The sequence below is a fragment of the Eublepharis macularius genome, chromosome 2, assembly GCF_028583425.1.
Source record: "Eublepharis macularius isolate TG4126 chromosome 2, MPM_Emac_v1.0, whole genome shotgun sequence".
NCBI classification, from domain to species: Eukaryota; Metazoa; Chordata; class Lepidosauria; order Squamata; family Eublepharidae; genus Eublepharis; species Eublepharis macularius.
Window position 1 is genome coordinate 95,160,698 of NC_072791.1, and position 14,582 is coordinate 95,175,279.

The 14,582-nt window shown below is 43.7% G+C and overlaps 1 protein-coding gene across 3 annotated transcripts in view; it reads left to right on the top strand.

The window, feature by feature from the left end:
* The window catches only part of SHANK2 (SH3 and multiple ankyrin repeat domains 2), an 829,172-nt gene that overhangs the window by 90,066 nt on the left and 724,524 nt on the right, over nt 1–14,582 (top strand). The gene's annotated exons all lie outside the window — the stretch shown is intronic.

Sequence of the window (14,582 nt, forward strand, 5' to 3'; positions counted from 1 at the left end):
GGGCAATCCTTTATTTAAAGATCAGATAGATGAAAAAATTATGGTAACTATAAAAGATATAAATGCAATAATATAAAACATCTTTTGCATCTCAAAGTCCTTTCAAGCTGTTATAATCTGGGAGTGATGCTGTAGATGGTGTGAAGATCTGATAAATTTTACATAAATGGGTTTCTTATGGTTGGCAGTTGAAGCTTTCCCATTGACTTTAGTGTTAATGAAAGCTCTCTGTATGCATTCCTATTCTTAATGTGAAAGAGTTCAGGAACAGAGGTAAGCTTGCTCTCCTGAAAATCATGTCTATCTGAGGAAACATAGACTTTTACATCAATGTTAGATTAGGGTTGCCAACTCCTGATTGGGAAATTCCTGTAGATTTGAGAGTGGAGCCAGGGGGAGGGTGCTGTTTAGAGAGGAACCTCAACAGGATAATGCTGTAGAATCTACCCTCCAATGTTGCCATTTTCTCCAGGCAGTAATCTGGAGACTTGTAATTCTAGGAGATCTCCAGGCCCCATTTGGAGGTTGGTAACTCTATAACTAGATGCATAATGGTACTTTATTCACAGCATTGCCCCTAACATTATAGTTTTTTTGAGGGGGGAGGCTCTTGCATGAGCACTTTCTTCACTATACATGTTAAAAATTCCTGATATCATCTTTAAACTGTATTATTTGTAAGCTGCCTTGAGTTATTGCAAAGTAGAAAGGTAGCTAATAAATGTTTTAAATAAATAAAATATTTTTTTTTTGTAAATTGGGTGAATGATCATTACAGAGGATTCTGTGGCAAATGCTCAGTTTGCATTTGCACTGGCTTGGCCTTTTGGGTCTCACAGTTACCTTGTGTGAACGAAAACTCACACAACGTTCTCCTGCATCCTGTCTGTACTGTATTGATTTTTCTCAGTATTTTCTGAGGCAGATTTATAGGATTGCCAGGTGCCTTGACTCCCCCGGTGGGAGCCTGGGAGCCTGGCACCTACCTTGCTGTGCCCTGGATTGTGGTATTCAACAGCGCAGCACGCACACACTCCCAGCTTGTGTGATGATGTCACTTCCCAGAAGTGAGGCATCACATGAGGGTCAAAGGGCGGCTGGAGAGCTCCCGCAGGCTGGATTGGCCCACTGTGGGGCATGATTCGGCCTGAAACAGGCCTGCTGCTGGGCACGTTTTAGCCCGAATCAGGCTACTGTGGTGCCCGGAGGGGGTGCCATGCCACCTAGGGGGTGCCCTGGGGACCGATCCCCCCTTCCAGTCAAGTAAGTGGTCACAGGGAGAAGGGTGGGAGCAGGGGATCACCTGCCCCAGGCAGGGGAACGGTACCCTGTAGATACACATTAACTTGTTAAACCTCATCACTTATTTTGTGGGGGGAAAGGAGACAGGTTTGTTTCAAATGGAGAAGAGCGAATGTTATCCCAGTCTTTAAGAAAGGGAAGAAAGATGGCCCAGGAAACTACAGGCTGGTCAGTCTGACTTCTGTTGCTAGGAAGATATTAGAGCAGATTTTAAAGGGATCGATCTGTAAGCATCTAAAGGACCACTTAGTGATCCAGGGAAGTCAACATGGTTTTGTCCCCAACAGATCTTGTCAGACCAACCTGGTTTCCTTCTTTGATCAAATGATGAGCTTACTGGATCATGGGAACTCTGTTGACATGATTTACCTGGATTTCAGTAAAGTTTTTGATAAGGTCCCCCATGACATTCTGATGGGCAAACTGGAAGACTGTGGACTGGACTATAGGACAGTTCAGTGGATAGGGAACTGGTTAGAGGATCACACCCAAAGTGTGGTGTTCAATGGCATTTCATCAGATTGGAGGGAGGTGTCCAGTGGGGTGCCGCAGGGCTCGGTTTTGGGCCCGGTACTTTTCAATATTTTTATCAATGATCTGGATGAAGGGGTAAATGGACTACTCAATAAATTTGCTAATGATACCAAATTGGGAGGAGTGCCAAACACCCAAGAAGATAGAGTTAAAATTCAACAAGACCTGAATACTCTGGAGAAGTGGGTGGTTGTAAACAGGTTGCAATCTAACATAGATAAGTGCCCAGTATTACATCTGGGCCACAAAAATGTGAAGCACAAATACAGGATGGAGGATACGCTTCTGGGTAGTAGTGTATGTGAAAGAGATCTTGGAGTAAGAGTGGACTGTAAACTAAATATGAGCAGTCGGTGTGATGCAATAGCAAAAAAGGCAAACTCAGTCTTGGGTTGTATCAAAAGGGCCATTGCATCAAAATTGCAGGAGGTCATAGTCCCTCTCTATACTGCCTTGGTCAGGCTGCACCTGGAGTATTGTGTGCAGTTCTGGAAGCCTCACTTCAAAAAGGATGGGGACAAAATAGAGAGGGTGCAGAAAAGAGCGATGAGGTTGATCAGGGGTCTGGAGACTGAGTCCTACGAGGAAAGGCCAAGGGCCTTGGGAATGTTTAGTTTGGAGAAGAGGAGATTGAGGGGGGGCATGATTGCTCTCTTTAAATATTTGAAAGGCTGTCATTTGGAGGAGGGCAAGGAGCTGTTCCAGTTGGCAGCAGAAGATAGGACCCGAAGCAATGGGCTTAAATTACATGCAGAAAGGTACCGGCTGGATATTAGGAAAAACCTTTTCACAGTCAGAGTAGTTCAAAGGTGGAATCAGCTCCCCGGGGGGAGGGGAGGGGTGAGCTCCCCTTCATTGGTAGTTTTCAAGAAGAGTCTGGATGAATATTTGTCAGGGATGTTTTAGGTTCATCCTGCATTGGGCTGGGGTTAGACTAGAATGTCTGTATGGCCCCTTCCAACTCTGTGATTTTGTGAAATCATTAAATTTTAACATAAGGGGTAGTCAGACAGTTCTCAAGAAGACCTAAAACCATTCCACTGCTTTTCATCAAACCACACCAGTACTGTGAAAATTCACTAAAGAAAATGTTTACTGCTCACATCTGTCTTAGCAAACTTAAGTGGAAACAGACCCTACTGCTTGTGGTGGTAGCTGTTGGAGGAAGAGGACACTGTCTCTGGGTAAAGCTAGTTGAGATACCCTGGGTCTTTTTTCATATAGGTTTACCCAGGCCATAGCTGTTTATGGAGCTGAACCTGGGTGAAACAAGCATTGCAGAGGCTGCAAAAAGCTGTCTCTACAAGTGCCTGTCTCTCCCAGTTCCACAAAATTCTAGTCTGACCAAGAATAGAAAATAGAAATATGCTCTGCTGGGCTTTCCCTGCTCCTACAGTTAATGTTTACAGAATTACACAAGAATATCTGGAATTGTTTTTAAAGATATGTGTGCCTAATATTAGACATCATTTGTTTTAATTTTTACTTCATTTATAGTAGCTATTATTTTATGTATTTGTTTTATTTAAAACATTTCTGTGCCAATACCGAAAACTGAAGAGTGGATACAAAGAGTGGCGGAAATGGACAAATTAACAAGGAAACTGAGAGAGCAAGATCCAAAGGAATTTTTTGAGGACTGGGGGAAATTGAAAAAATACTTAGAAAAAAGATGGGATGTTAAAGGACAATTATGGTCTTTTGAGTGTTATTAAGTAAGATAAGATATAATGTAAATCTTTATCATTAAGTTTAATGAAAAGTGCTGAAAAGTGCTGACATTGAGATAAAAGATACTTACTTGCCAGGTACTACCCCCTGAAACTGACCTTGAAGTCCTGTGCAGAGTTACTTTAGTTTGGTGGTGGTGGTAGAAAGTGCCAACAAGTCATAGCGGACATATGGCAACCTCCGTTGGGGTTTCCAAGCCAAGAGACTAACAGGAGTGGTTTGCCATTGCCTGCCTCTGCAACCCTGGTCTCCTTTGGAGGTCTCCCATCCAATTACTAACCAGGCCAGTCCTGCTTAGCAGCTGAGATCTGACAAGATAGGACTTGCCTGGGCTATCCAGGTAATATGCGTGTTACTTCAATGTAAACCCATTGATTTCAGTAGGTTTAGACTGGAATAACCTATATAGGATTGAACTGCAAGCATTTGATTTATGTCTTCTGGATGAGGAAAAAAGCAAATAGTAAAGTTTAATTTTTAAATTATTATATAACGTACATCAGTTTCTGTGTGATCTCTCACCCATAAAATACACAAAGTGCAGCAGGAAACTTCTCTATACAAAGAATGTATCACTAGAAAAGGAATATTGAATTAAAAACTATTATATTTGTTATTATTAATTTTTCTGAAACAAAGTATAACTAGTTAACATGGAATGTTTAGCAACGAGGAAACTCTCTAGTAGAGGCATATCTACATCAGCAGACAGTGGCTTAGTCTATAGTCTCTGTTCCTACAAAGGCATCTCTCTGAGCTATTTCTTATGACACAGCCTTATAATCTGTGTAGAAAGCCCTTCTGCATAATTCAGTTTTGCCTAGTTTGTGGAAAACCAGAAGGGTTTGAGCTTTCCTGACCTCCTCAGGTCATTCCATAAGGTGGGGGCTACCACAGAGAAAGCACGTGTATGCGCAACTGCTGATTTGCCCAACTGCAGGATGGTATCTGCAGAAGGCCTTGTTCAGATGAGTGAAGTTGCCATGGCGGAACATAGAGGGAGAAGCAGTTGCACAGATATGAGGGGCCAAGGTCATAAAAATCTTTGAATGTGATAGTCGTGCCCTTGAATTGAGTCCAGTAACTGATGGGCAGCCAATGGATTGACTGTAGAATAGGAGTGATGTGTATGTTTAGCTCCTGAGAATAAAGAAACTGCAGCATTCTGTACCAGCTGGAGTCTCCAAGTTGACTTTGAGGGGAGGCCTATATGGAGCACATTATAGTATTCTAGTCTCAGTGTTACTATTGTGTGAATCCAGTTGGGTAGATCAGCCATGTCAAGGTAGGCAGCCATCTTTCAGGCTGGTTTGAGTTAGGGGAAGGCCTTTTTTTGCAGATGCCTTTACTTGCTTCTCTAGCAGCAGTGCTGGGTCTTATATAACCTCTTAACTGAGCCAGCCAGGGTCAATTGAACTCCATCAAAGGTCAGAAGCACAAAGCCAAGATCTCTGCTTTTCTAACCAGCATCACTTTAATCTTGTCTGGGTTCAATTTCAATTCGTTTGCTTTCAGCCAGTTGACAACAGGAGTCAAGCAGTGACTCAGTACCTTTACTGCATCACCAGGGGATTTGGATAGTGAGATATAGAGCTGGGTATCATCTGTATATTGATGACATCCAATTCCATAAATGCTCCTAAAGGCTTTGCGTATGGGTTGAATAAATGGAGAAGATTATGCCTTGCAGAACCCTGCAAGATAATTCCCACCCTGAAGATAGCTGGTCTCCAATAACAACCCTTTGAGTCTGTTCCATGAGGAACAATTTAAATCCATCTAAGGCACGTCCCTTGGTATCTACCTAAGCCTCCAAGTGCCTCAACAGGATGGCACGGTCTACTGTGTCACAGGCAGATAGATCCAGGCCCAGCAACAATGAAGCATGGCCCTTGTCTACGTTCAGATGGCTGTCTCAATCAGAGCAACCAAAGCTGTCTTCATCCCATAGCCTGACTTAAAATCAGACTGATAAGGATTAGACATGGGCACCAACAGCATTACAAATGGAAAAAACTCACGAACAGCCCGTTTCGTCGCAAGCCTCATTCGTTGTGTTCGTCTGCTGTTCGGGAAGCCAGACACTCAGGTGCCTTCAATCAATTGCCTCAGCAACAGAGGGAGGGACTGCCTGAACTCTGTCTGCACTCCCTCTGTCACCCTGGACACCCCAGTAAAAGCCCAACTTAGCTTGATGGGCAGGTCTTCTTCCAAGTGCGGAGCTGCGAATTGGTTACAATTGGTAACATGGGGCCGGGGGGAGGGAGAGGGAGGGGGGTGTTCTGTGGCCATGGGAACTCCAATCTCATCCCTACAAACCCTTTTGGCAGTTCTGACTGCCAACCACAGACCTCCTGCTTTTTTCAAAGAGACCTCTGGTTATAAAAGGGCACTGCGCTCCCAGTTCTGGCTTTCAATTTCAGCAAGCGGTGGAGTGGGACAGAGCTGTTGATAGCCTTTTGGGAGAGAGATAGGGAGAATGCATTGGAGCTGGGATTTTTTCTGTGTGGTTAGATAGGGATCTATCTCTCCACTGGTTCCAGGGCTGCTGTCAGGCTCTGGGGCCAAGCTCTGTGGGCACCTCGACTGAGGGCTCACCCTGGTTATTAGTGCCTGATCTGGTCAGGCTTCTGGGTGTGCTGGGCTAGGGCTCTAGCCCCAGCCTCTGGTTCCAGGGCTGCTGCCAGGCCCTGGGGCCAAGCTCAGTGGGCACCTCAGCTGAGGGCTCACATTATTATTACTTCCTGCTCTGGTCAGGTTTCTGGGAGTGCTGGGCTAGGTCTCTACCCCCTCCCTCTGGTTCCAGGACTACTTTTTTTTTTTTGAAAAAATTTTATTGGGTTAGAATCCATTATTTCCACATTTACATTCAATTTTCCCCAATTTTTCATCTCTAACCCCCTCCCTTTCCCCCCCTTTTTGTTGACTTCCAACAGCTTTCCAACCCTTTGTCCCCTTTCCCTTACTTTTATTAGCTTCCTCTATCTAAAACAAATATATATTCTCCATTATTCTAAGCAGTACATCCTTAACTATTTTTAACATTATATGCCCAAACTGTAAGCCTTTGTTTCCATCTTAGATAAACAATTTATCCCAATTTTTCAATTTCAGGTATTTCTATATATCATAAATCATATAGATCATACATTCGTTTATATCAAACAATTTGACTTATTCTCTATATATATTACTCATTCTATCTTTTTATAATAGTTCTATATATCTCTCCTCACGTAGTCAATCAATTTGACCCATCTATATCTTCAGACATTCAGTTTGGTACAAAACTTGTCAGAAAAAAAAGAAAATATTGTTAGTTAATCGCTCCTTATATTTAGTCCTTATAATTAATTATTTTCTCTATGTTCTGTTTGTTAACCTATATATATCTATATATATGTCAATCTATTAATCTGACTGCTTATTAATTCACATTTATCTCTTCTCCCCCCGGTAAAGTCTCCCCCCTCTACTTCAATACTTCAGTAGTTCTAAAACTGCCACAGTTTTCCTCCCACCTCCCATTTCTTCTCCAGGTATTGTTTCAGCTTCTCCCAGTCTGTGTTGAACTGCCCTGAGTCCAGATCTCTCAATTTTCTTGTCATCTTGTCCATTTCAGCCATATACAGCAATTTGTAAGTCCAATCTTCAATAGTTGGCACTTCTTGTACTTTCCATTTTTGCGCATACAAAAGTCTAGCTGCTGCTGTCATATAAAATATCAACGTCCTGTGTTGGGCTGGAATTCCCTCCATTCCCAAGTTCAGTAGCAGGAGTTCTGGGTTCCTATTAATTTGAAATTGTAAAATTTCACTCATTTCTCTTATTATTTCCCCCCAGTACTGCCTGGCTACCTCACACGACCACCACATATGATAGAGGGAGCCCTCATGCTTCTTACATTTCCAGCATTTATTAGAAGTATTCAAATTCCCTAGCGCAATCTTCTTTGGTGTCATGTACCAACGATAGATCATTTTATAAATGTTCTCTTTGATATTAATACATGTCGTTGTCTTCATTGTAGTTTTCCACAAGTATTCCCATGCCTCCATTGTTATTTCTTTATTAAAATTTATAGCCCATTTCACCATTTGTGTTTTAACTATCTCATCCTCGGTATACCACTTCAACAGTACTTGGTATACCTTGGATATTCTTTTCTTATCTTCTTTAAGAAGGGTCTGCTCTAGTTCCGAATTCTCTATTCGTATACCTCCCTTTACAGAGTCCGAATTATATAAGTCTCTGATCTGTCTATACTGGAACCAATCGTAGTTAGGTGATAGTTCCTCTTGTGTCTTTATTCTAAGTTTGGATGCTTCAGTTTTAGTTATTTCTTTATACGTTAAACATTGTTGTTCATTATCAACAGCTCTCGGGTCTATCACCTCATATGGAACCACCCACAAAGGGGTTCCTTCTTGTAGATAAATTCTGTACTTCTTCCAGATTATGTATAGACTTCTCCGAACAAAGTGATGCAGGAACATCGAGTTGACCTTTACTTTGTCATGCCATAAATAAGCGTGCCATCCAAATATTTTTTTATATCCCTCTAGGGCTAATAGTTTCTTGTTCTTTAATGTCATCCATTCTTTCAACCAAACTAGGCAGATTGCATCATGATAAAGTCTCAGATTGGGCAGTTGCATTCCGCCTCTTTCCTTTGCATCTTGTAAAACTTTCACTTTCACTCGAGGCTTCTTGCCTGCCCAAACAAAATCTGATATTTTCCTCTGCCATTTTTCAAATTGTTTGGAGTCTCTGATGATTGGTATTGTCTGTAGCAAAAACATTACTCTTGGTAACACATTCATCTTAACTGCTGCAATCCTGCCCAACCATGACAAATTCAATCTATTCCATTTAATCAAGTCTCTCTCTATCTGAGTCCATAGTTTTTCATAATTGTTTTTGAATAGATCTATGTTCTTTGCAGTTAATTCGACTCCCAAATATTTCACTTTACTTGTTACTTCACAATCCGTTGTTTCCATTAACAATTGTTGTTTCTGCTTAGTCATATTTTTGCATAATATCTTTGACTTCTTTTTGTTAATGAAGAAACCTGCCAAGTCTCCAAACTCCTTGATCTTATCTATCACTCTTTGCATGTTCTCCAATGGGTCCTCTACAATTAACATTATGTCATCCGCAAATGCTCTGACCTTGTATGAATAGTCCTTTATTTTTATTCCACGAATTTCATCATCTTGACGTATTTGTATCATCAGAATCTCCAATACTAAAATGAACAACAATGGAGATAACGGGCAACCTTGTCTTGTTCCTTTACTTATCGTCAATTTCTTGGTCAATTCATCATTCACCACAATTGCTGCAGTCTGGTCTCTATAAATTTCCTTAATTGCTCTGATGAATCTTTCTCCCAATTGTAGCTTTTCCATAGTGGCAAACATAAAGTCCCAGTTTAAATTGTCAAACGCTTTTTCAGCGTCAACAAAGAAGAAACCAACCTCTTTGTCACAACGCTTGTCATAATATTCAATAGCATTGATCACTGTCCTTAAGTTGTCTCTTATTTGTCTGTCTGGCAAAAAGCCTGCTTGTTCCTCCTCTATGACTTCCGAGAGCCACCCCTTCAATCTCTCCGCCAATATCTTCGCAAAAATTTTATAGTCATTGTTGAGTAGCGATATAGGTCTATAATTTTTCACATTAGTCAGGTCTTGGCCCTCTTTTGGGATCAATGATATATTCGCTTCACTCCAAGTTTCTGGAATCCTTTGATCCCTTTAAACCCCATTCATCACCTCTTTTAGGAATGGTGCCAGTTCATTAGCCATTGTCTTATAGAATTTAGCCGTAAGTCCATCTGGCCCTGGCGCCTTTCCTAGATTTGCAGATTGTATTGCCTTACTTATTTCCTCGTCAGTTACTTCACTATTCAACTTATTTCTCCAAGCTTCCGAGATTTCTGGAAGTTTGGTTTTCTCCAAATATGACGCTATTGATTCTTTGTTTACTTCTTTTTTATTATACAGCTTAGCGTAAAATTTATAAAAGGCTCTACTAATGGTAGCCTGCTCCAAATACGTTTTGTTATCTTCGCAAATTTTATTTATTATCTTCTTTTCCCTTTTCTTCTTCAATTGCCATGCCAGGTACTTCCCAGGTTTATTAGCACCCTCAAACGCTTTTTGATTCAGTCTTTTGAGATTCCACTCCAATTCTTTATTGCTCATTGCTGTTAGCTGTTCTTGAAGTATTTTAATTTCCTGGTATACCTTCTTTTTCCCTGGTCTCTTTTTTAGCTGTATTTCTTTGGCTTTTATTTTCTCCTCAATCTCTTGTCTTTTCTCCTCTTTCTTCTTTCTTGCTCTACCATTTAAATCCATTAGTATGCCCCTTACAACCGCCTTGTAAGCATCCCAAACTTTATTGGTTGGTACTTCTTTATTCACGTTGTATTGTATAAAAAACTTTGTCTCTCTTCTCAGTATTTCCATATTCTCTCTTTCCTGTAACAAGTCCTCATTTATTCTCCATGCTTTCCTTTTTCTCTTTTTTCCAAATTTCCACATAATTGGGTTGTGATCTGAGCCTACCATAGGCATTATTTCTACCTCCTTAGTCCATAATGCTAAGTCTTTTGAGGCCCAGATCATATCAATTCTTGATAATGTAGAATGCCTTGCAGAATAAAAAGTAAACTGTCTGCTTTTAGGATATTCTCTCCTCCATACATCTTCAAGAGTCTCTTGTTGAATCAACTCAAAAAAAGCTTTGGTAATAGTCCTCTTTTCTTTTGTGCCGTTGTAGTCTTTTTGTCTAGTTCCAAGTCTGTCACTCCATTGAAGTCTCCAGCAAGAATTATCTGGTCGTATGCAAGATCGTCTAAATGCTTCCTTAAATCCTCAAAGAAGCTTTCTTTTGCACCGTTAGGTGCATAAAGTCCGACTACCAACACTCTCTTTAAATTCCAAATACATTCCACTGCTACAAATCTAGCTTCCACATCTCTCATAACAAATTTTGGCTGTAGCTCCTCTTTTATGTACAACACCACTCCTCTTTTTTTCTTGTTGGAGGCCGCTACATATTCTTTGCCCAATTTTCCAGATTTTAAATATTTTACATCCTGCTTTCTGATATGGGTCTCTTGCAAACAAACAATGTCACATTTTTGTTTTAGTAGCCAGTGAAAAGTATTTTTCCTCTTATTCGGTGAGTTTAGTCCATTTACATTCCAAGATAATACTTTACACTCCATACTCATGATCTTGTTGGTAAGTCTTTTTCATTGTCCTTAATAAATCGCTCCATCTCTCGCTCAGATCTGATGCGTTTTTTGGCCCCTCCAAACTCAAAGGACACTCCTTCCGGTAACTCCCATCTGTACCTGATTTTCATGTCCTTCAAAATCTGAATTAGCACTTTATATTTTTTCCGGTCCAGTAACACTGATCTGGGCAGTTCCTTCATTATAATAATCGTCTTGCCATCAATCTCCAATGGATCTTGAAACTGTTTTGTCACAATCCTCTCTTTCATATTTCGTGTTGTAAACTGCACAATCACATCTCTTGGTAGTTTCCTCTGGGTTGCTATTCTCGAATTCACAAGGTATGCCACATCTAGGATAGCCACAACTTCCTCCTCCTCCTTCCCCAGGTACTCAGCCAACACCTCAGTCATCTGTTCTTGCGCTGACTTTCCTTCCACTTCTGGCAAGCCACGAAAACGTAGCTGCTTCTCCATATGTTTAGTTTCTGCAACTGACATTCTCCCCTTCACCAATCTCATCTCTGTTTGTTGCGTGTCTGCTAAATTCTCCATCGCGTCTTCTACTGTTTTAACTCTCTGCTGCGTTCCTTGTAATTCACTTCGTATTGTTTCCATACCTTTTTTCACTTCTGACAGCTCCGATTTTACTGTCTGTGTAACCTCTTTAACCTCTTTTATCAGCTCCAATTTCGTGTCCTTAAGTTCTTTAATCATATCTAAAAGTTTTTTGTCCAGGTTTTTATCCAGGTTTTCTATTGCCGATTGCCACTCTTTTTTTGACATCGTGGGGCTTGCTTTAGCTCGCTCCCACGAATCCGCTCTCTTCCTTAACTCCGTGGCGTAAAATTTAACGTTTTTCTATTTTAAATGTCCCGGTCTTCTTATAGAAATTAAATTTTAAAGAGTCCAAAATGTCGGGCGTCTTTTCTCTATGGTTTCTCTATGATTTTGTAATCCAAGATGGCCTACTTCCTCTTCCGCTGAAGCCGCGACCCTTCCCCTTTCAAAAATGGCGATTCCCTACTTCCTGCCCTCCAGCAAGGGCCGCTTCTCTCCAGCCACTCTATTGTTATTACGCACTTCCTGTCTCCCGTCTTCCCACAGCAGATCTCGCGATGGTGTCTTTTTCTCACAGCTCCAAAGCCACAGGTATTCAAAACAATAGTCCCATTTCTTTAATAACTTCTTTAAACTTAGTCTCTTTTTAAATTCAATTCCTGCCGAGTCTTCCCCTCCTTTTCACTAGTCTGTTGCAGTTTAAAAATCTACTTTTTTTCCTCTCTGTTTTTATCAATCTGTCCCGTCTCAGAAGATAATGATCTTTACCTTCTCTTCACTTTTCTCGGGTTGTAATCGCTGTTTCGATTTTAAGTTCTCCTCTCAGCTTCTTCCCCCAATCGATGCTTGGGTATGGTTCCAGGACTACTGCCAGGCCCTGGGGCCAAGCTCAGTGGGCACCTCGGCAGAGGGCTCACATTATTATCACTGCCTGATCTGGTCAGGTTTCTGGGAGTGCTGGGCTAGGGCTCTACCCCTCCCTCTGGTTCCAGGACTACTGCCAGGCCCTGGGGCCAAGCTCAGTGGGCACCTCAGCTGAGGGCTCACATTATTATTAGTGCCTGCTCTGGTCAGGTTTCTGGGAGTGCTGGGCTAGGGCTCTACCCCCTCCCTCTGGTTCCAGGGCTGCTGCCAGGCCCTGGGACCAAGCTCAGTGGGCACCTCGGCTTAGGGCTCACATTATTATCAGTGCCTGATCTGGTCAGGTATCTTGGATTGCTGGGCTAGGGCTCTACCCCCTCCCTCTGATTCCAGGGCTGCTGCCAGGCCCTGGGGCCAAGCTCAGTGGGCACCTCGGTTGAGGGCTCACAGTGTTGTCTCCTTTTGTTTCTTCCTTCTTGTTTGCTGGTACAACGAGGCTTCAGGTGGGGGCAAAGTGTGGTTGTGGGGGGAAATGCAAAGATTGTACTGGTTGCCCCATGGGAAGCAGTATTGAGCAGGGCTCTGGGGCAGCAGAGTCTCCCACTCCCCAAAAATAACCTGTGGGGGCTGTGAAGGAGGCCAAAGAGCTCTTGCTGCCGGGGGAAGAGGAACTCTTTAAACTGTTTGAGGAGGAGGAGGCTGAGGGATCCATGGAGGAATGATTTGGGTTCGATGAAACATCCATCCCGTCCCCATCTCAAACTCCTGGTGCTGTCCCTGCCTGCACTCCACCTCTCACCCCGTCTTCCATTTCCAGCTCCACAGCGCAGCCAGTAATCCTTCATCCTCCCTCCCCAGGAAGAGTTAGCGGGCCATGGTTCAAATTGGCTGTATGGAGGCCCTTCTGGGCCCTTCCGAAGACCCCTATGTGGTGCAGTGCCATGTCTGTGATGGCCTGGTGTGTAAGGGCAATGACCCGAAGCACCTGTCATCGACGACCCTGACCAGGCACCTAAAGATACACCACCTGAGCCTGTGATCTCCGTCCTTGGCCAGTGAAGCTTCCGGCAGGGGGAGACAGAGGGCTACCAGCTCCTCTGAGCCAGGATCAGTGGGAGGGTCACTGGAATCCACCCCAAGCAAGAAGCCTTGCCTCGAGGGTGCTGCCGGCGGGAGTGTAACGGTCAGGCAGGCTGCCCTTGGGGAGGTTGTTCCATCGGGGTCGGGGATAGTGCCGTTGTAATGGGTGAGGTCAAGGGCTCAGGAGGCGGGCATTCATGTGGTGGTGGAGATGATTGCCCTCCAAGGATTCCCCCTACCCATCGTGGATGGCATGGGCTTCCAAAGGCTGCTTCAGCACTTTACCCCATGGTTTTCCATGCCATCATGGGGCACTGTTGGGTGTCGAGTCCTGCCTGCCTTCTACCAGTCTGTGTGAGACATGGTGCTCAGGGAGCTCTCTGCCACCAAAGGCTGTACCATACACTTCACAGCCAACCTCTGGAGCGGCTGCCATCATGAGTACCTTGCCATCATTGCCCACTGTTGGAAACCACAAGATCTCCGCCACCCCAGGTCAAGAACTGGTCCCTGGAAAAAGGCGCCATGCTTGACATCGAGCTACCAGATAGTTCTTCTTCAGGCCCGGGAGATGGATGATGTTCATATTGAGAGGAACATCGCCACCACCATGAAGGCGGCTCTGAGAGAGTGGACAGCGAGGGCAGAATGGTTCGTCTGCGGCTTCATGGTGATGGATGCGGGAAGCAACATGTTGGCACCCCTGAAAGAGGCATCCCTCCCGGGCCTGGTGTGCATGGCGCACAAGCTGCACCTGGTGATGAGAGATGTGCTTGGGCTGGGGAGCAAGCCAAGGGACAGCTGGGATGAACAACCTTGTGGACGCACTATCTGCTGAAGAGCTGCTGCCTCTTTGTTTCCCACTTCTCCCGCAGCATCAGCTCTTCCTGTGAGCTGTTCCAGAGGCGGAGGGAGGGGGGGACCCCGATGTCTTTCAGGACCTGCCTACCCACTGGAATTCCACCTATGACATGATGTTTCGTCTGGTGGAGCAGAGAGGCCCATTGCAGGACATCCTGTCATCCACAGACATTCTGAGGAGGGGAGAGGAGCTGAGCCTCAGCTCCATGGAACGGAGAGTCCTTGCCCAGATGTCCTGGATGGTGAAACCCTTTAAGGAGGCCACCAAGCTCCTGTGCTCCTATGAGGCCATCCTGGCTCAGGTCATCCCCCTGATACATGGGCTTGACCAGTTCCTGGCCAAGGAGCTCAAGCGCAAGAAAGAGCTGCTCCCCAGGGTCCGGGACTTTGTGAGGAGGATC